Below are 20,427 nucleotides of genomic sequence, written 5' to 3'. Positions count from 1 at the left end.
GCTGCGAGAGAAGATGCCTTAATCGGCCTCGACACCCTCTGCATTGATTTGACAAGTTGCTGTAATGACCTTCTTGTTTTTCTGAAGGATTACTGTTTACTTGGAAGGTGCTGCTGACTACATGTACTGCATTGTCATGGAAACGCCGCCTCCCCACCAGGCAGGGGTGGAGGGTGACATTGGGAGACTCTGAATATTTCAATAAACTGGTTTGTCCCAGGAGTACTAATTCCAGCCCATTAATCAGACCTACTCTGAAGAGCCAACCAGAATTAGAAACCAGCCTTGTCAGGTCCCCTGTAAAAGACAGTTTGCTACAAAACTCATTATATTTCCAAAATCCATGTTTGGGTTTCCTTGTAGTAAGAAAGTGCTGTTCCTGTGGCCACCTCCTCTGTGCACCTGGAATTCATAGCCATTTATCTATTATTGAAAGAGGCTGGTTCTTCCCATGCAGACACGCCCTAGAATTAGAAGGAGGAGTACAAATGAAAGACAAAACACAACACTTTGAGTACCTGCCATGTAACTGGTAGTGAGTTAGGCACCATTACATCTGTGAGTAAGAATTGCTCTGTAAATATTAACTATGATTATTGCCTTATTTCATTGATTTTAAGATAAATGATTTTCCCATCCTAACATTACAGAAATTGGGTACATCTTATAAATCAATCCCAGTTTGCATTTGTTGTCAGCCAGGTGGCAGCTGTGACATACCTGGGAGAAAAGCTTCCATTGTCACCTCCTAGTAAGAGAAAAAAAAAAAGGGGGGGAAACATAATCAAAGTGTTTTAGATTCAGTATTGCACATTTTGCAGTAAATGCTTTATATGGATTACTTTTTTGAATCCTTAACAAATCTTATATAATTACATACTGTATTTTTTTTTTCTCATGTAACAAGAAGTCCAGAAGGAAAAGTTTGCTGGCATTGTTTCAACTGTTTAAGGATGCCACAGCCAAAGTCCCAGCAATTTTCTTTGTCTATTCCTCCTGTACCAAAGATAGCTGCTGAGGCTGAAGACATCACATCCTAATTACAAACATAAAGATGAATAAAGGTCAAAAACTACGGCTCTCAGCTATATCAGACCCCTTTAAAAGGATTCCTCTACTTCACTCTTAACAATTTCCACCTGCATCTCATTAACCACCCCTATCTTCAAGGAAAACTGGGCTTTAAAAAAAATCATGGCATATTGTTTCCGCTACTAAAACTAGGACTATATTATTGAGAGGAGCATAATGAATATTGAGTAGGCAACTTCAGTCTCTGTCTTACCCTAGGAGGAAGGCATTACTGTATGCCCATTTTACAGATCATGAAATTGAAGCTTAAAGAGGCTGAGGATTGACCCTTCCAACTGTCCCACAAAATAAATATTCTCATCCCTACACTACAGATAAAGGATAAAGCAAGTTTACAGAGATTAGGTCACTGGCCCTCATTGTCACAACTCTAGTTTACCCTAGCATTCAAACACCATGTACTATACCACAAGTCATTTTAGGAAGGGCTTATTTTCAATGGTTATAGATGAAATGATTTGGAGATGAAAGCAGGAACTGGGCTAGGAAACGCCACTGAAGTTATGTTTCTCTTCTTCTTCCAGGGATGCAGCCAGCAGTCATGAGCAGAACCCATCTTCGTGAGTGTCTGCTATTTGTTTGATATCTATTAAGCATGTACAGAATGTCTGACTGCTTTTTCAAAATTCTTAAATGGAGATGATGTGCTCATCTTTTACTGCCATTTTTTTTTTTTTTTTTTTTTTTTTTTTTTTTTTTTTGAGACAGAGTCTCGCTCTGTCGCCCAGGCTGGAGTGTAGTGGTGCGATCTCGGCTCACTGCAAGCTCCGTCCCCCTGGGTTCATGCCATTCTCCTGTCTCAGTCTCCCGAGCAGCTGGGACTACAGGTGCCCGCCACCACATCTGGCTAATTTTTTGTAGTTTTGGTAGAGATGGGGTTTCACTGTGTTAGCCAGGATGGTCTCGATCTGACCTCGTGATCCACCTGCCTCAGCCTCCCAAAGTGCTGGGATTACAGGCATGAGCCACCATGCGTGGTCTTTTACTGCCTGTTCTAAGGCTTACTGGCCATGCAAGAATTTTATTTCTTGGTCTCTTCTTGACTCATGATCTCCCTAGGAAAGTCCTAAGCAACTGCAGCTGTAATTTAGAGGATGCTTAGCAAACAAAAAAAGAGTTGAGATTTGAGTGGCCCAGTAAAGGACTGGAGGACCCCAAGTGTGATAAAATAGGGACAGATGATTATCTGCATTATGCCACCTGGATAGGTAAAGTGGAGAAGAGGTTTCTGCTTTAAAATAGGGACAGTTGATTATCTGCATTACGGCAACTGGATAGGTAAAGTGGAGAAGTGATTTCTACTTCTAGTCCCCTTCCCTATGGGCATTTTTCCCACCACACCTCCGCAACACACACACCATTCCCTGGAGTTCTGATGGGGCTTTTATTCATGGACGCCCATTCAATCATCTGATTCTAAGCTGGTCTCAAGTCTTTATGGTAGACCCAAGGTGTAAAGAGGTCCAGTGATGATTTGGGGGTGGAGGGGTGTGACCCAAGGGGGCTGGTTAGAAACCTGCCTTAAGCTTCTACATATGGGTACTGAAAGAAGGAATGTTTCTCTCCCTTTTAGATCATGAACCACTAAGAGGAAGGCCTGGGGATGCTAGTAGCCATGTTTCCCATTCCCTGGAGAGAGCTTCTCTGAGAATGATGCAATTATACAGAGGAAGGAAGAATCTCCAGATGACAAGATAGCCAGAGTACTGACAACACCATTTGAGCAACTGGATCCAGCAAAGCCTAAAAATGTATATCTCTTCATCCATTCAAATTAGGTTGAAATAAACTAACAGCAAGAAAACAACAGCAACAAAGAAATTCATTTTCTGGTGTAACCATTCTCTATCACTTTCAGTAAAAATTATTCTAATACTCTAGGAAAAAGGCACTATTGCTGAATAAAGCCAAGACACAGCCAACCGAAAAGTGCAAAGGAATGTAAACAAGGCTGTTATCTAAGACTGTGATAGGGTTTGGGTATGTGTTCCCACCAAAATCTCATGTTCAGTTGTAATGCCCAATGTTGGTGGTGGGGCCTGGTGGGAGGTGATTGGATCAAGGGGGAGTTTTCTAATGATTTAGCACCATCAGCCTCGTGCTGTTCTCATAATAGAAGTTCTCAGGAGATCTGGTTGTTTCAAAGTGTGTAGCACCTTCTCCCTCTCTCTCTTCCTCCTGCTCCAGTCAGCCACCTAATAAGAGCCTGCTTTCTCTCCCTTCTGCCATGATGATAAGTTTTCTGAGGCTTCCCCAGAAGCTGAACAGATGGCCAGCATTATGCTTCCTGTGCAGCCTGCAGAACCGTGAGCCAGTTAAACCTCTTCTCTTTTTTTTTTTTTTTTTTTTTCTGAGATAGAGTCTTGCTCTGTCACCCAGGCTGGAGTGCAGTGGCGCTATGTCAGCTCACGGCCTCCGCCTCCAGGGTTAAAGTGATTCTCCTGCCTCAGCCTCCCAAGTAGCTGGGACTGGAGGCACCTGCCACCATGCCTGGTTCACGCCACCATGCCTGGTTCATTTTCTGTATGTTTAGTAGAAACTGAGTTTCATTGTGTTAGCCAGGATGGTTTCGATCTCCTGAAACTCATGATCTGCTCATCTCGGCCTCCCAAAGTGCTGGGACTACAGGTGTAAGCCACCACACCCGGCTTAAACCTCTTCTCTTTATAAATAACCAGGTCTCAGATATTTCTTTATAGTGAAGCGAGAATGGAATAATACAGACTATTTGAAGGACAAGTATAAAATGAATTGAGAAGAATTCAAGACAAGAATTCAAAACCAAGATTGAAGAACGTGGAGAATGAGATGTAGGTTTGCTTTCTATAATGGGGTGTGTGTGTGTATGTGTGTGTATGTGTGTGTACAGAAATCAACAGTATGTATACATGATCCTGGATATATATTTATAATGTATATACTTTATTTCATGATTTCATGTGTGTATGTGTTCATGTGTATGCATACAGAGTTATTTTTCATATATATGTAAGTGTTGTTGTGATCAATTTAGTAGTGCTTTTGGACAAATTTGAATTGTCTCAAAGGTTCTTTTTGTCATTTTCTCAAGCACCAAATTAAAACATATATATACTACCACAATCACTTAAAGGTCAATGAAATTTGTGGGGTTTTCTTGTTTTTTGTTGTTTTTTGTCCCCCCTCCCCTCCCCTACCATGGTCTAGTAGCCAACTGAAAATTCTCCCCATCTTTTTCTCCCAGAAAGAGCTTCAGAAACACAAAAACTAATGTAGTAATGTCTTTTTTTTTGTAATGTCTTTAATTCTTAAAGCCACTTACTTAGACTGTTTCCTTTAATGACCTTAAAAATGCAGTAACTATGGAGGCCGGGCACGGTGGCTCAGACCTGTAATCCCAACACTTTGAGAGGCCCAGGCAGGCAGATCACGAGGTCAGGAGATAGAGACGATCCTGGCTAACACGGTGAAACCCCGTCTCTACTAAAAATACAAAAAAATTACCTGGGCATGGAGGCTGAGGCAGGAGAATGGTGTGAACCTGGGAGGCGGAGGTTGCAGTGAGCTGAGACCGTGCCACTGCACTCCAGCCTGGGAGACAGAGTGAGACTGTCTTAAAAAAAAAAATGCAATAACTATGGGTATTGGAACAGAATCAATTGTGTTACCCTTGTTCAATTTTTTGACGATTAACATCACATATTTATAAATATTTTGATGCAGTGGATGTATTCATGTTTCATATGCTATGCTAGATGTGTACAAGGATGTCAGGAAGCAAAATAGAGGGATGTATGTGATGCTCAACTAGACCACATGAGACTCAGTTGAATAAATACTACGATGACAGACTCTAACAGTGATTCACGGTAAAATTGCTAATAGACTGTACATTGTCTGTTATTCACATATTCTGTTGCCACTGAGTCAAATTAAATGATGAGAAAAGTTAGATTTGTGTGTCACTTTAAATTGAAGCATGCTTCAATGTGCTACTTGAGCATAATAGAAGAATACCTATATATGCTCATATGTTGGCATGGTGATGAATTAAGCCAAGATAAATGGGGCAGTCAGCTGAAGCAGGGACTAATGATGGCCAAATCAGCAGTTAACAAGCTGGGGGCCTGACGTGTATCAGGTTTTGAGAGAGAGAGAAAACATTAACGGTCCTCCTATCAACATCTGACGAGGGTAAAACGAAGTTCATTGGGTCTTGCTAATCCAAACCTTAAAAGACAAGTCTCTTTTTGTACTAGCAATTGTTGCAATTGTCGAGATCATTGGAACCCTTTCTCCCCATCTTTCCTCATGCCCCTCCCACTATGTAATTCCAGATTAATTGCCAGATACCTTAAGGTACTCAAAGAAGCATCCTCTTGGCAGAAGAAAAGGAAAAAATCAAACTCTAAGTCATATTTCAGTGCTTAAAATGATTTTTTCCTTAATATTTTATTTGGTTTTAGTTTCTATCTTGATGAAAAATTTGTGCTATGACACCATTCCAACACAGAATGGTAGCTCATTTAGAGAGTAGATCAGCTCATGCCTCTGCTGGGTCCATGACCAAGCGTGCAGATCCATATAGATCCAGCCCACCCCTTCCCCACATAATCTTGGAACAACCATGAGACTGGTGGGAAGGGGTTTTGTGTTTAATACTCCAGTATCATTCTGCATTTATTCTTTTCTCTATCCCTCTTTATCTGATTTCACTTGACGTATACTGCACCCCTCTCTTTATCCTCATTCTGTATATTTACTTATTCCTACTGACCATCCATTTGGATGTCCATTTTCACATTCTACCCCTAAGACACATTTCTTAAAAATTTGTTGTTCATTAGTGATTGGAGTCATAAAACAATTCCGGAGGGAATGCACATGTCTGTCTATCTAAACTCCCAGGTAACTATCACATGAACTGGAATGAACTGGACAATGGATATAAAATTGGATGTGTGTGCAGATGGTCCTGGAAACTGTTTAGTGATCTGTTTAGTCCTGTCACTGTTTAGTGGTCTAAAGGCCAGTAGCCTCTATGTGAGTGGAGCCGTCCATCAGTAAATGCTGAGACAGGTTCTCTACTCCCCCAACCATAGCCCAGGCCGTAAACAATCTGATAAAATCCTAAAACTGTATTTGTGAGGATTACAGTAGTAATAAATTACCTATCCCTTTACACATTTGCATATTAATAGGAGTCCTATAGTGATTCACTAGCTTACAGTAAATGAATGCCTTCAATAGTGAAAACTGTGATCTCTTGGACAGGCAGTGGAATGATCCAGTTCTCAAAATGCTCTGCAGAGACAGCCATGTATGTGATCTCCATAAAGAGCTGACTTACAGACAAAACCATGCCATCTATTTGTTTGTTTAATAGCCTCATTCAGCAACAGAAACATGAAATCAGTCTAGCCTGGAACAGATTTTCCAAGAGAAGTTGGGGGAAGGAGAGACAAGTGATTAGAAATCTGACTTGACTTTCATATCGAAAGATGACTGCACAATTTGGGAACAGCAAACCCTGTGTAGTACCTCAGAAAGGTTTCAAGAGAGGGGTGACCCTCTCCTGGATGAGATGAGAGCTCTGTTCGTTTTATCAGCCCTTAAGTGGACTATTCAGCACCATATCCTTTCACTCATTAGCTTTAAACTTTGTGTTCCAGCCTCTCAGCATTACCTCCATTTCCCAAAGTGCCATCGCTCTGTCCCCTCCAGGCCTGGAGACATCCTTTTCTCCTGCCTTTTCACCTGGAAACTTCTCAATCATAGTCTGTGTCACTTTCTGTTGTTTTTGCTTAGAGCAATATCTCTAACACAGCAATCGTCAAAACAATCATCCTCAGACCAGCAACATTGAGATCATTTGTGAGCTTGTTAGAAATGCAGATCCTTATACCCTTGGCTTGCTTACCCCTTTCAGAACATGGAGACAAGTAACCAAGGAATTACCATCCATTGTGATGTCTCACCCATCATAACAGTTGTCCAGAGCAGACAGTGTGCTTGTTCCTGCTTGCTTGCATCCTTTGTGCCCAGATGGTGTTACTATGGGAAGCTTCAACCCTGACTGACACATAGTGGGGCCGCAATAAATATCAATTAACTGAATGAATGATTCCAAACGGAATGAGAGGCAGAATTGTACGGTGATTAAACACCCAGGCTATGGAGCCAGACTGCCTGGGATCAAATCCTAGCTCCTTGATATGGTTTGGCTGTGTCCCTACTCAAATCTCAACTTGAATTGTAGTTCCCATAATCCCCATGTGTGGTGGGAGGTACCCAGTGGGATATAATTGAATCATGGGGGCAATTTCCCCCATGCTATTCCCATGATAGTAAGTTCTCATGAGATCTTATGGTTTTATAAGGGGTTTCCCCCTTTGCTCAGTTCTCATTCTTCTCTCTCCTGCTGCCATGTGAAGAAGGACATGTTCACTTTCCCTTTGCCATGACTGTAAGATTCCTGAGGCCTCCCCAGCCATGCAGAACTGTGAGTCGATTAAACCTCTTTCCTTTATAAATTACCTGCTCTTGGGTATGTCCTTATAGCAGCATGAGAATGGACACTCCTATGCTCCTGATTATGTGGCCCTGGACAGTCATTGAGCCTCTATGCTTCCTGGTAAAACAGATGGTAATGTCCAGCTGGTAATGTAGGCTTGTCATGTGGATTTGATAACTTCATATTGGTAAAGTACTTCAAACAATGCACAGACTCTGGTAAGCACCCAATATTAATAGTATAGAAAAAAAGCTTTAATTCTGACATGAGCATCCCTTTGTTTCAGAGAGATTTCACTGGATTTCCCCAAATAATACTTGGAATCTGAATCTGGAATACATATACATACATATATGTCCATATTTTATTTCTTGGCACTTTTCAACAGCTTTAAAGAAGAGCTTCTTTTGGTGATGTTTTCCACCCAATCAACAGCGTTTATAAATTGGAAGCAGAGTTGATGAGAGTAGGGACTTTTCTAAACAGTCTCTCACTCCTCCCCTTCTCACCTTTCTTTCCTCCCAGCCCACTTCTTTTTCCTCTCTCTCTCTTCATTTCCCATTTTCCTCCTTCTTTTCTTTCCTTTTGTCTTTCTATTTATCTCTTCTCAGTGCTCACCATTATTCTCCACTCCTGCCCTAACGACTTCCTAGCTTTTCTGCTTCTCTCTCCCCCAGATACCTATGGAGCTATTATAGTTGGTTTCTGCCAAAACTTTTAAATGCCACAAAGAGTCTGAGATATCCAAGAGTTATAAATCACTCTCAACCACCCACAGTTTTTAGCCCAAATGAACAGGCTAGGAAAATGTCAAGGAAAGGAACATTAATGCAAATGAAGCCCTAAAAGTTATTTTGTTCACCAAACCTAAAACTGAGTTTCTTCCTTGATGGTCTTTTGGCTGAGGCATCTTTTTACACAGCTGTCCATAAAGTGAAGGCAGGAGGGGGGGGGCCACTTGTGGTCAGAGTGGGTGGAATGCCCGTCTCACAGGGCATGCAAAGTGGACATACTGCGGTTAACTGGGTTCCTGACTCATGTCACTTTCATCATCCACCTAGGCAGCAAGTAGGGATCTCTGCTGGAAAGAGCTGCCTTCGGAGACAGGGATTGTATTGACGAATATGGCTGTACCTAGATGCAGGGACAACCTCCTCATGTGCTAAAGAGATGATTTGATGTTTGGTGGGAGGTTGGACAAGATGACTTCAGAGATTCCCTCAAAGTGGACATTCTGTGATTATGTTACTTGACTCCAAAACTCTTGTTAGAGGGACTGGAATTTTGCTGTGCACTAGGTGACCTCCTTACCCCCACCCAGCACCTATGACCATGGGGTTCTTGCTTAATGGTCATCACCCTCTCAGCCATCTGGCAAACCAAAAAATACCTCCTTTGGGTTTCACTTTAGCCCTGGACTATTTCTAAAGTATAAACAATAAGCAAATACCTCCCTCAGAGGTAGCCAAGAAGATGGATCCATGACCCACCTGAGCCAGGTGATGGCAGCTTACAGGCACAGATGGGGGTGTCGTGCTACAGAGGAGGGAAAAGGGAACTTATGGTGGCAATGAATCATGCCCTTCTTTGCCTCTCCTCCCACCAGAGGACCCCTCTGCCACGCTCAGGAATGTATCTTCCTTCTTTGCTTTTTTGTGTCTCTTTTTTTTTTTTTTTTTGAGACAGAGTCTCGCTCTGATATCCAGGCTGGAGTGCAGTGGCACAATCTCAGCTCACTGCAACCTCCACTTCTGGGTTCAAGTGATCCTCCTGCCTCAGCCTCCTAAGCAGCTGGGACTGCAGGCACCCACCACCACACCCAGCTAATTTTTTGTATTTTAGTGGAGACGGGGTTTCACTGTATTGTCCAGGCTGGTTGCAAACTCCTGAGCTCAGGCAATCTGCCCGTCTCAGCCTCCCAAAGTGCTGGGATTACAGGCATGAGCCACCGCACCCAGCCTCTTCCTTCTTTCTTAAAAGCCAAAACAAATTGTTGTCCCCATCTCCTGCCAGCCAAATAGGTGACTCCTACCAGGGCAGGCAGAGAAAAAAGGGCATTATCTGCTTCTACCTCTGGTTCCCCTTCATTTCATTGAGCTCACGCTTTCCCTCTTCATGTCACTGAAAATGTTATTTATTGATCCTGCTGACAGCAGCAGTAAATAGAGCCGGGGCTGTTTTACATCGCTGATGAGAAGGCAGGCTCCATAACTCATCAGGTCCAATCTGACTCTACATCAGTCCTCTTCTTCTTTTTCTCTTCTGTATCTCATTACAGAAAGAAGAATTAATACACATGGACAGAAGAGAAATGAGTTCAGCTGCTTGCTGCTCTGAGGGCTTTAGCGGGAAGGCAAGCATCCTCAGCAGTTCCTTAAGAAAATTTGATGGATGGATAAGCCAGGTTGCCATCTGTTGGCATGCCCTGGTGGAGGCCCATTAGCTGTGCCCTAATGGTAATAGACTGGTGGTCATCACACACTTGGGCTTGAGCTGAGGTTTGGGGAGTACCATAGAGAAAGAGAGTCCCACTAACCATTTTTCCTTGTCTGAACTGCACAGTTATGGGCCATGGATATCCTGAACTATAGAATAAACATGGTAGTTTCTTGGCATACCTATTTTACTTCCAGATTTAAAGAGTAAATTTGCATTAAAATAAGCATGCATATGCCTTGGCATTGAGTGTAAATGGACATGAATTTTAATGGGAAACTACAAAGAAATTTCACTCTCGTGATGAGCCTCTTGGAGTTATTATGTTTCACCCCTTCACTGTCAGGCAATTACTTCATTCCTGGTCTGAGACCCTTCAAATGAAATACTCACCAACTAACCAACCTATTTATCCCATTTTTTTGAAAGCACTATCCTTAAATAGTGACCTGCTTTGTGGAGTTTGACCTAAAACAGTAAACAATGAGTCTACATTGAGCAAAAGAATGTCGAATGGAATACATGCTACACCTAAGATGGATGCCCTGAGATTATCTTCCAGTCTCAACTCATTGCCAGTGACTTCAAGGCCATCACTTCATTTCCTCAGACACTTTCCTCCTCTATTAATTGGAGATGGTGGTACCTGTCTTCCTGGGTCCGGTGAGTTTAGATTGAGCATCAACTGAAATAAAGTGGGGACCTTTGCTTGTCAACATTCTTACAAACAGGATTTTCCTGCGATATTAAATCACAAGTCCTCACCGGTTTCCCAAGGCAGGTACATCATCATCAGTAAGGGCACGTGCAAAGACTGCACATCATAAATGGCTCACCATGTAAAACACAATTTGAATCCTAACTGAGTACCTACTAGTTGAATTAGGGCCAGGTGCTGGAGAACACAAAGTAGGACTAAAAGATGACCCTGATCTGAGGAAGTCAATATCTAATGGAGAAGTTATTCAAATGTCCCCAGTGTGCCACACCAAGAAAGCAATAGCAAGAATACCCAGGTGGGTTGTGTGTTCAGATGGTATAACTAAGAAGACAACCATAGCACTCTTTTATGGAGGTCTAGAATATGCCAGGCACTATTCTGAGATAACATATATTTATCTCCTCTAAACCTTGTGAAAAATGTATACAATGTGTCTTCATTTTATAAATGAAGAAATTAAACAATAAAGAAATTATCTTCAAATTATAATTGAAGAATTGAGGCTTAATGAGGTAAAGAAGTTTGCCGTCCACCACATCCTGTAGTTTTTGGACCCATATTTGTTTGACTTCAAAGCCTGTGGCTACAGGGTTTTCCCAGCGACTGGTAACCACGTGTGGGAAAGGGTGTTAATGAAAGATACCCATTTTTCTTCGCCTCTAATCCATTGACACACTAACCATGTCAGATGCCTCATTGTGCCACAGTTTCTTCAACTGCAAAATAAAGAAATTTATTTAGATCATCTTAATTCTGGATATACTTGTAAAAAAGGAAGCTAGGAAGATTCAACCTTAAGTCTGCAAAAGCTTCCAGTAGGTTTTAAAAATCTGTTCTAAATAAAATGAAGAAGGGCACCGTACAACCCTAAATTAGGCATAACTTTATCTCTTAGGGGATGCTGTCTTTTTTTTTCTCAGTAATATACAAATGTTTGTGAAATCATGTTTATTTTTTTTAAATTTTTTTTATTATACTTTAAGTTCTAGGGTACATGTGCATAACGTGCAGGTTTGTTACATATGTATACTTTTGCCATGTTGGTTTGCTGCACCCATCAACTCGTCAGCACCCATCAATTCATCATTTATATCAGGTATAACTCCCAATGCAATCCCTCCCCCCTCCCCACTCCCCATGATAGGCCCCGATGTGTAATGTTCCCCTTCCCGAGTCCAAGTGATCTCATTGTTCAGTTCCCACCTATGAGTGAGAACATGCGGTGTTTGGTTTTCTGTTCTTGTGATAGTTTGCTAAGAATGATGGCTTCCAGCTGCATCCATGTCCCTACAAAGGATGCAAACTCATCCTTTTTTATGGCTGCATAGTATTCCATGGTGTATATGTGCCACACTTTCTTAATCCAGTCTGTCACAGATGGACATTTGGGTTGATTCCAAGTCTTTGCTATTGTGAATAGTGCCGCAATAAACATATGTGTGCATGTGGGGATGCTGTCTTTTATTTTGGAAGAATGAAGGTAAGAAGAAAAACTTCACAACTCATGCAGTTCTTTGAAATAAATTGTGAGTCTGTATGTATCTCCATATATAAAATATATATTCATGTGTAATATACATATTCATATAGGGTATCTAGTATATACAAATGTAAGCATATGTATAGTCATACAAACATTGCTCATTACTATGATTGTTATTGTTATTAACCTGTTTGAATTTGAGGCTGACTCTTTCTCTCCTATACTCAGAGCTTGAGAATTCCCAGGTCTTACTTTTTTCTTTTCCATCTTTAGAAGTTGCTGCTGCTTGTTTCCCAGCTACTTCTTGGTTCCTAACTTTGCTTAAAAGCATTTCTAATTCCTCACATTGAAAAGTGGGTTGCAAATGAAGTTTAATACGAAAATGTTTTGTACCAAGAAAACTAATGCCCCTTTTCCCCCCTAATGAATGCCAAAGTCATCACAGACTCAAGGCTCATGAATAATGTATATCTTCCAATTAAGCACAAATGCTGTTCAGTTCTTGCAACTGATATGTAATGCCTGCTCTGGCCTTAGAATGGGCAGAGGCTGGGGGTAGAAGGAGGGGTTAGGGACAGTTGTGTGTATGTGCATGTGTGTATCTGACAGCTAAGCTCCCACAACCTGTAGCATGCTCATTACCTCCTGGGAGTTAAACTTCCCATTCTTGAGTCTGCAGAGACTTGTAAGTCTTTGCAACTGTAAATAAAATTTATTTTAAATTTCTAAATCTCCAAATCTGTTCCTTAATAGCCTGGAGCTCTTGCTGATCACCCTACCATCTGTTGCCAAACCATCAAGTCTAATTGGCTAGCAGGTACCCACCTCCCCCACTTTCCAGAATGCTGGATTGTTTCAGAAAGGAAGCCTCTGGAGCCCTCCTCTCCAAGAGAGCTACAGTGGCGACTCTGTGCATAGTTCATTTGCTTCTTTGGGCTTTTGATTGAGATACTCTTCTTTACCAACAGAGCCACACAGGCCTTTTGAGGCTGCTAAATTGGGTGTGTTCATCTTCCACTACCAAAACCACAGAGCCAGGAAGACCTGATTTCAAGTCATGACACACCCAGGAAGGGAGGTCATTTCACGTCTCTAAGCCTCAGTTTTCTCATCAGAAACAGAAGATAGTAAACAACAATTGTGGCACCTGAAGTGGGTGCATAAACTAAAAGCAATATTTTCTATACATGATGAAGCCCCAAGCAAATGTTAGGAATTACCCTCTATGCTCTCAGTGTATAGACATCCTCACTTACAGCTTCATGACTGGACATGACAAAGCCCCAGGACTTGGGCTGCTCTGAGTCTGATTAATGTTGTTCATAAAAATATTCATCCATCAGGGTTTCCATTTGTAGCATTTAGTTGTGCCAAATAACAGAGCCAGTCAGTGGTTTCTTAGAATTACACCATGCAATAATGAATGCTGGAGACAGATTTTTTTTTTCAGCCTGAAATCTCTTCTTATAACTCAGGGCTGATGAGTGCTGCCCTACATTTCTCGATGGATCCAATTTAACACCAGACGAAGCAGTGACTCAGACTAACTTAAATATCTCAAGATGAGTTTCACCTTTTCCTCTGAGGCCGTATCAGTTCAATTGCATAAGTGTAAATTTATTGAAAGTGGTTTGGTGCTTAGCTTTTCTCTATTGGCAGTAATGGAGTTTAAATTTATAGCAGGCTGATGAATTTCAGATAAGAGAACCATTACCTTACAACAACATTAAGGAAAAATATATAACTCCGATTGCTGAACCCCGAATGTGTATTGTTTGAATGAGGGGAGATGGATGAGGTAGGCTGACATTTGCAAATGCAATTCCTTTCCATCCTCATGGTGCTAGCCCAGGAGCCTGAAAGTATGGCATAATCCAGAAAGGGTTTGGGATAGCTATGCATTACAAGTGCATTACAACCAAGGAGGAGGAGTAGGCTATGATCTAAAGGAAAGAATTTTTCTTTCTCTTTAGTAATATAATGGAGGTGTCTTTTGGCAATGTACCAAGGCTGTTAGAGGGCTTAGGTTGCTCCTTTGGTACTTGTCTTATTCCTCTCCCATAGGTTATTTTCCTTTTACTACAAGGCTTTGTCTTCCTGCAGGGTGGAACTCTGGCATTGTAGAGATTAAAATGAAGGATGTATGGTACAAATGTGCAAGGCCTCAGAGAGGATGGAAGGGGCCTGGGCTTCTCCATTATCTTGAGGCTCCTGGTATATAGAAAAAAAGGAGAAGAAATATTAAAACAGTGTTACAAAATTGTGTTATTTTAAAACAGTTACACTGAACAAATTAACTCCTTAAAAAATGTGCTATCAATGTGCTGTGCATAAGATAATCACAGAATTGCTGAAATAGGGATTGTGGACAGTATTTTTCCATAGTGGAACACCAGTTTCGGGCTGCGTGATTAACTTTACTTTTCCCCCAAGTCTGTCACGCATCTGAGCAATCGTGTGAATAACCTCATTCAAAGATAAAGTTGAAGTCTACATGCGAGGTCCTTTGTGGGTTTGTGTGTTGAATACCCTTTCTGTTTTCCCATTTTCACCTATTCCCCTATAGGCCATAGCTGTCTACATAAGATTTTTTTTAAGTTAAAAAAATGATAAGTATGTGAGGTGATGAATATGTTAATTATCTTGATTTAATCATTCCACAATGTATGCATGTATCAAAACATCACACCATACCCCATAAATGTATACAACTATTTATACATTAGTAGTTTGTGCTATGGGGGGTGAACCAAACACAACTCAACCTGAAGATGAGAAGAAATGGGAGGAAAGCACAGTTCATTTCTCTTCATTCTCCTGAGCTTCCTGAGAAAGGATAGCTAAAGAGATGAAACCCTGAAACTGCCTCTGTCATTTTAGACGCCAGGACCCTTGACGTTTCTCCAGGAACTGCGAGCAGGGGTGGGAAGGACAGGATTTACCAACGCCTTATGGATGCCCACTCTAATTGCACATGTGGGTTCGTTTCTGTATGACTTACACTCTCCTTTCTAGAGCACCAGAGGAAGCCAGGCACTGAAAATGCAATTAACTTTACGAGAGAAAGCTCTGTTTTCTATTAATAACAACAGAGGGATTTGTGCCGAATGAGACATTCATTTTGTGGGTATACACAAAGCAAATTTGAAAGAAAAGAGGCTACATTTGGTTGGCTAGTTATTTGTTTTGAAAAGAACTGGCTATTAACTAAACTCAGCAAAGTGTGAGTGAAATTAAATAGGCCAACAACTTGATGTTTTGCCAGCAATTTTCTTAGCCAACAAATGGCTTTTGGTGTGGCCCAATCTTGGAACGGTTGATCCTGTCATTCTGGGCTGAAGCAATTGACTGTGGTTTCTTGTTATAATAGCACAATAGAAGAGACCCAGACTGATGTGGCCTTTACCAGAAAGAAGTATTTCAAACACAAATTACAGAATAGTGGTTAATGCTGGTCTAAAGATGTCAATTCCAATTTTAATATGGAGTCTGTGAGGCTCTATCAATAACCAGGAGTTTGGTTGCTTTAATGTAAAGACAATTGGGCACACATTAAACTAATAAAAGTAACAATAACATATTACTATTTTTCATGGACTAACAATTTTTAAGATGAGGAAAAAAACAAGGTTATTTAGTTCAATTATTAATTCAGTTTTCTTATTTTACAGATGAAGAAACTGAAGCCTGCAGAACTGACTCTAGTGTCTTTCCTGGGATATAGATTTGAACCTCATCTCCTCTTTTTAGTGTCTTCAGTTGCAGAAATTGACATTGTGGAGCTTCTGAATTAGGAAGCACAGATTACTTTCTCTGGTCCTATTTTAATTTTCTCAAAACTCATAAAATATGATTAGAGTGCTTTTAATTTTTTCTGAAAAGCAGGAAATCGTAAGATTGATAAATAGTTTAATGTGAACCTGATGGCTTGATTAATTAATCACCAAGCTGAGAAACCACTACAATTCATATGTCAATTCAGACTATTTTCGGGAAATGATTTGAATCAATTGCTAATGAAATTGAGAAATTTAGGAGCCGCTTTCTGACTTCCAAATGACAGGGCTCATATTTAACTCAAGAGATGTGACAGTTAATGACAACATAAAATGCCGTGAATTATTTTCAGATCATGGGAAAAATTACAGCACCTCTTCATTGAAACAGCTCTTAGCTCATCAGCATGAAAATAAACAGCCTTAATCACATGCTAAGAAATCTATGATGCTGTTTAAAAGCGAGGTTCTTTTAAAAATAAACAAAGGCCATAATCCTCAGGAATAAGTGTAATATTTCACAACCTCTTCCTTAACACAGAGTGATAGATGAACTTAGTGTGGCTGATATCACAACTGACATCCTATGGGAAAAAAATGAATCATTGTTCTTCTAATTACTTTAAACCCTTAAAGTAGGGAGAGTTTTATTTTTATTTTCTGCTTCAATTCATAGGTGTGAGTTTTCTAGTCCTTTTTATGTTTAAAAGGGCCAGCTTTGTATATCTTTCCATAACTTCTCATTTCCAACAGGACTTTTTAATTAATGTAAAGTTACATGTAGATATAACAAGACAGTTATTGTGTGTTAATGAAATACCAATGGAGAGTGTACTGATCAATATTTAATCTAATTAAGGTGAATACAAGGCAATATTATTATGTAATTAACTCAAAACAGCATAAGTAATCCATGCACGTTTAAATTTTATTAATATATTTGTTAAAATTTTAGATCATGCTGTTTTATGGGCTTACTTGAGAGAGATAAAATTAAAATGTTTGTCAAGCTGCTACTGGGGCAACTCTTAAATGTGGCTCTTAATCATCTTAGCAGTCCTTAAAGTTCTCATGTAGTTCTAATTGTCTCACTGAGGATGAAAGATGATTTTGCCACAAACAAGAGTCCATATGTAAAAACTTCCTGGAATGGTCTTTTGATTATTATATTTTCAATTCCCCTGTGGCTTTGCGCAGATATGACAGGGCTGATGCATGCAAGACAATGTGAAATACGTTTAATATTTTAGGAACATAAAGAGCTGCCTATTCCTGAAGGAAAAAAAAATATTTTTTTGGAGTAAATATCGTTGGGTTACTCTAACATGTGTCTAATGGGATTTTAACATCACAGCTTCACAAATTCCCTTGAAATTATAACTTGGGGGGTAAACTTTGGTGGGATAGCTCTTATCTTAAACATGGACCAGAATCTGTTGTCATGATCTTCAGAGGCTCAGATATACAGCATTGCAATATGAGAAAACATTTGATTGAGGGTCCTATACTCAAATCCAGAAACAAGCCGTTGTACATATACAATAACTTGAGTGGTGCCACAGAATTTGCGCTAATATGAAGAATGTGAGCTCACAGTTACAAAGCCAAAGCTCTTTTACAGAGCTGTTGCTCAGCAAGTTTGCAATGTCTCACACTTCCCTAAATTTCTCAAGCAAATTCAGCTCTTGAGCCAGGGAACCACTGCTTGAATTGGCCCACTCCACGTGCAGGTACATGTGTTTGGAGACTCTCTCTGTGCTCTCTAAGGCTCTTGGAACACCTAACGCACTGGGAAACTTTTTTGGACAAATAAATATAAAGATTAAAGTTGGTAGAATGGTGATTTTATTCCAAAGGCTTGTGTTGCTTTCCTCAATTCTACCATTTTATTGTAGAAAGAATATAGGAGTTACTGGGGTAATTTATTGTTCTTCACCATTCTTGGTATGTATATCTTGCTTAAATGTTGGGATGGCATTTCTATGTTTTTATCTCTGTGAATGAGGAGGTGAGGGATAACTCATGCCTTGTGATTCCGCATCTCACCCATGAGTGATGATAACAACAGGGTTCAGTCATCATATATGATATACGCAGCATATTTTTCTTCCTCTCTCTTGAGATGGCCTGCAAATGCTGAAAATGACAGTTATGGAAGGTAAAAATAAAATAAAATAAAATAAAAGGTGTGGGATAACGATGTTCCAATAGAAGTAAACTTTTAAATACTTCTGTGTGCTTGTGTTGCTAATGAAGCCACTGAGACATGCATGATGAGCTAACATGAATGACTGAAAATGATTACCTTCACCTCTGCTTCTCCATCCTGGCACTATAATAGTTAGAAATATCTTGTAGTCCACAATTCCTGTTGTGTTACAAATCTTTTATAGCTAGACAGATTTCAGGTCTAAGCAAGCTGTGAAGGCAAGTCAGGGGAAGATTCAAAAAGCCCTTCATTCTATGGGTTCATGTCTAAACTCAGTCAGGTGGATGGATCTATAGTCAGTCCTGGAGCCCCCAGGTAGCAGGCAGCTGAGTGGTGGGGGGAAGGGGAAGGACTTTACCACCTCAACCACAAATTGCACCCACATAACTGAGATTTTAAAGATCCTTTGCCAGTAAAGAATTTTTTTTTGAGACAGGGTCTTGCTACATTGCCCAGGCTGGAATGCAGTGATACAATCCTAACTCACTGCAGCCTCAAACTGCTGGGCTCAAGCAGTCCTTCCCCTTCAGTCTCCTCAGTAGCTGGGACTATAGGCATGCACCACCAAGCCCAGCTATTTTTTTTTTTTTTACTATTTTTTTGAGATGAGGTCTCGCTATGTTTCCCAGGCCCACTAGAACTCCTGGCTTCAAGTGATCCTTCTGCCTTGGCCTCCCAAAACGTTGGGATTACAGGAATGAACCACTGCACCTGGCCAAAAAATTAATTTTTAATCTCAAGAAAACAGCAACAAAAGAAACCAGAAAATAAACGAGTACTTTGGTCTGAAGCAAAGAATACAGCTAGACTATTCAGAAGAGTCTCCTAGTAGAGTGACTTCTGATTTTAAGGTAACAAAATTATTTGAATTGATTTATTATTTTCAGCTTTTTCCTCCAAAAACTGGCCCTTTATTCCTTTGCAGTTAACTTCACCCTCCCCATCCCATTCCAGCCATGAGCAACCACTGAATTGCTTGCTGCCATTATAGTTTTGCCTTTTCTGAAATCTTATTTCAATGGAATCATACAGTATGTAATCTTTTGTATTAAGCTTCTTTTACTTTGCACAATGCTTTCAAAATTCATTGTGTCATCGATTACTTCAACAGTTTGGGCTTTCATATTGCTGAGTAGTATCACTTGAATTGATATGCACGATATGTTTATAAATTAACCAACTGATAGGTCTCTGTTTTTTTCCAGTTTTTAGCTATTATAATAAATAGGATGTGAACATTTGGGTACAAATCTTTTGACAGATATGTTTTCACTTCCCTTGAATACCCAGAAGTGGGAATGCTGGGTGGACAGTAAAAGTATGCTTCACTTTATTAGAAACTGTCGTGTGTTTCTTAAAGTGATTGCATGACTTGTTGTTCACACCAGCAATTGTGTGAGAGGTCTGGCAACTTCACATCCTTGCCAACGCTTAGATTCTTGGTCTTTTTCTTTTAGATGTTCTATGTATGTAATCGTATTTTACTCTGGTTTTAATTTGCATTTCTATTTTGTAGAAATGTTTAGCATCTTTTCACGTTCTTATCTAGCCATAAACTGTCTTTGGTGAAGTATCTGTTCAAATCATTTACCCTTTAAGAAAAGCAGTTTTACTTAAAATTTTATTTTAAGAGTCCTTTATTCTGAATACAAGTCCTTTATCTGATACGTTTCACAAATTCCTTCCGAGGGTATGATTTGCTTTTCATTTTAAAAACACTCTATTTCTTATTTTTTTATGAAGTCTACTTCATCATTTATTTCTTTGTATGATTCATGCTTTTTTATATGCTATAAAGAAAGCTTGGGCCAGTGCAGTGGCTCATGCCTGTAATCCCAACACTTTGAGAGGCCGAGGCAGGCAGATCACGAAGTCAGGAGATCGAGACCATCCTGGCTACCACAGTGAAACCCCGTCTCTACTAAAAATACAAAAAAAAATTAGCCGAGCGTGGTGGCGGGCGCTTGTAGCCCCAGCTACTCTGGAGGCTGAGGCAGGAGAATGGCGTGAACCCGGGGGGCAGAGGTTGCAATGAGCCATGATGGCGCCACTGTACTCCAGCTTGGGCAATAGAGCGAGACTCCCTCTCAGAAAGAAAAAAAAAAAAAAAGAACGTTTGGTGACACACAAAGATATCAAGCTCACAAAATCATCTCCATTAAATTTTCCAGAAGTTTTACTGTTTCAGCTTATAATTTTGTTTCTATTATCTGTGAT

General features: G+C 40.2%; 2 long non-coding RNA genes across 3 annotated transcripts; one reads left to right on the top strand and one right to left on the bottom strand.

The window, feature by feature from the left end:
* Nucleotides 1–351: 351 nt before the first annotated feature.
* Nucleotides 352–6,980, bottom strand: LOC108529497 (uncharacterized). The gene is made up of 3 exons (XR_001885540.1): nt 6,758–6,980; nt 721–748; nt 352–464 (listed from the first exon to the last, which is right to left on the bottom strand). It is a non-coding gene; the product is annotated as an uncharacterized LOC108529497 (long non-coding RNA).
* Nucleotides 6,981–7,120: 140 nt separating this feature from the next.
* On the top strand, nt 7,121–10,678 carry LOC108529499 (uncharacterized). 2 transcript variants are annotated; one of them, XR_001885542.1, is made up of 3 exons: nt 7,121–7,226; nt 7,506–7,573; nt 10,451–10,678. It is a non-coding gene; the product is annotated as an uncharacterized LOC108529499 (long non-coding RNA). The 2 variants fall into 2 exon arrangements; XR_001885543.1 differs by lacking the exon at nt 10,451–10,678 and adding an exon at nt 9,864–10,017.
* Nucleotides 10,679–20,427: the final 9,749 nt, after the last annotated feature.

Source organism: Rhinopithecus bieti, unplaced genomic scaffold (assembly GCF_001698545.2).
Source record: "Rhinopithecus bieti isolate Rb0 unplaced genomic scaffold, ASM169854v2 scaffold_6022, whole genome shotgun sequence".
In the NCBI taxonomy this organism is placed as follows: domain Eukaryota; kingdom Metazoa; phylum Chordata; class Mammalia; order Primates; family Cercopithecidae; genus Rhinopithecus; species Rhinopithecus bieti.
Note: the sequence above shows the minus strand (reverse complement) of the source record. Positions and strands in the feature narration are given on the sequence as shown.